Source organism: Varroa destructor, unplaced genomic scaffold (assembly GCF_002443255.2).
Source record: "Varroa destructor unplaced genomic scaffold, Vdes_3.0 BEIS01000004.1, whole genome shotgun sequence".
Classification (NCBI taxonomy): Eukaryota; Metazoa; Arthropoda; class Arachnida; order Mesostigmata; family Varroidae; genus Varroa; species Varroa destructor.
The window spans coordinates 14,317,725-14,319,453 of NW_019211457.1; positions in this window are offsets into that span (position 1 = coordinate 14,317,725).

Here is a 1,729-nt window from a genome sequence, read left to right on the forward strand (position 1 = left end):
TATATATATATATATATATATATATATATATATATGCATATCTGTATATATAATATCTATATCATGGCCCTAGAATGGGCTTCCGTGTAGCTGGTTTGGTTTACATGTGAGCCCTGGTGGCCTGGCCAGTAAGCAAGACGACTACGGTACAACGCAAAGTTCCCAGGTCTTGCGTGTGCTGAGTCCATTAATAACGAAGGTACATCGCGGCATATTGATATCGAGCTGTGTTTCGAACACCTGTTGGTAATCTGTAGGCCGACTTGTTTGTCTGATAGAGCCTCTAATGATCTGGTAGTCCGTAAGGTTTCACAGGTCAGCTTCAAGCGTTCACGAAAACTGTAAAGAGTTCTTTGCCGACTAGTATTAAGTAACCGTCATGACTGGTCACCGAGCGGTTCTGTCGTGAAACATGTCACGACTATAGAATTCATTTCGGTTATATTATCTGTTTATCAGGTGTCTTTCGCGTTCTGAGGCATTGATTTAATACTTAACTTCAATTAACTTTGCCATTTATTTGTATTACCCGCGTGTTCGATTCATGTGTTTAATGCGCAAATTCTGCTCTGTATAAATTTCAGTTGATCACAGCCGGCATTCTAGTACTATACTGAAACTAATCATTTTATATTTTATCAATAACTATAGAGAAACAATAATATGCAGTTCTAACTTTTACTGACTATATACAATTTTCAGCGAGAATTCGACCAAGCGAACTTACTGAATTTAGCTTCTGCTCTAGCTACTTCCTAAATCAGCACATTTGCCTTACGTGTGATCATTTGCTCTGAGTTCATGCTTTTCCATACATTTGTTCATTCGGTCGATAGACTTCTAGTGTTATTCTGCTGTTTTTCTCATGGCGAGCTACACACGCCGGTGTTCAAAACGGGCTAACCAAAGCACTTCTTAAACTAGACGGCCAGTGTCCGGCAGATCTTCTTCATTGTCTCAATTCGTTATTAGACTCAACTTCGACCGCTAGTCTCGGAGGTACTGTAGAATGTTAATTTTCTTAGATGACATATCACACCGTATGTCTTTTCGCCTGAAAGATCTTAGCTTGCACCGTTCTGATATGGTAGATTTGTGTTTGGAGCCGAATAAGTTAGCATCCCATGATACCTTAGTCCGTAACGTATTTGTCTGCTGATGTTGGACACACATTGTGGTCCTCTGAAACGATGGCTTCAGCTGCCAGCGCTGCGGTCTCTGTTGCTGTTTTATTTACATAAATAATAAGCAACTGCTAACAAATCTAGGTCAGAACAGCCGTAAAGTTGTAAATAAGAACAGACGACATAATCTCACGTTAGTTCAGAGTCAACGAGTACTGTAGCGGAAGGGCTCGTTCTCTTGAGCCCTGGCTCTCATTTCAGCATTGGCAAATGGTTTGCATGGCATGTTGGTAGTATGTTGCTTTATAGCTGTATAGGATAAAAATACTACATGTGCAAAAGTAAACATAAATTAATCAAGATCTTAGTTGACTTTTTTTTTATTCTATTTACCTGTATTTAACAGGTTGTTTAGTTATAACTAGATTGCCGTAATATTTCAATACGAATATCATTCGAAATCCCGCTTGGACACAGATGTAAGGGTCGTTAGTAGTACACCGGCGTTTGATCACAGCGCTTTACCTTTGTTAGAGTACAGTTTTTATCTTCCTATATATATATAGATATATACCATGCTGATTTACTTACGTGAAAAAAATGTA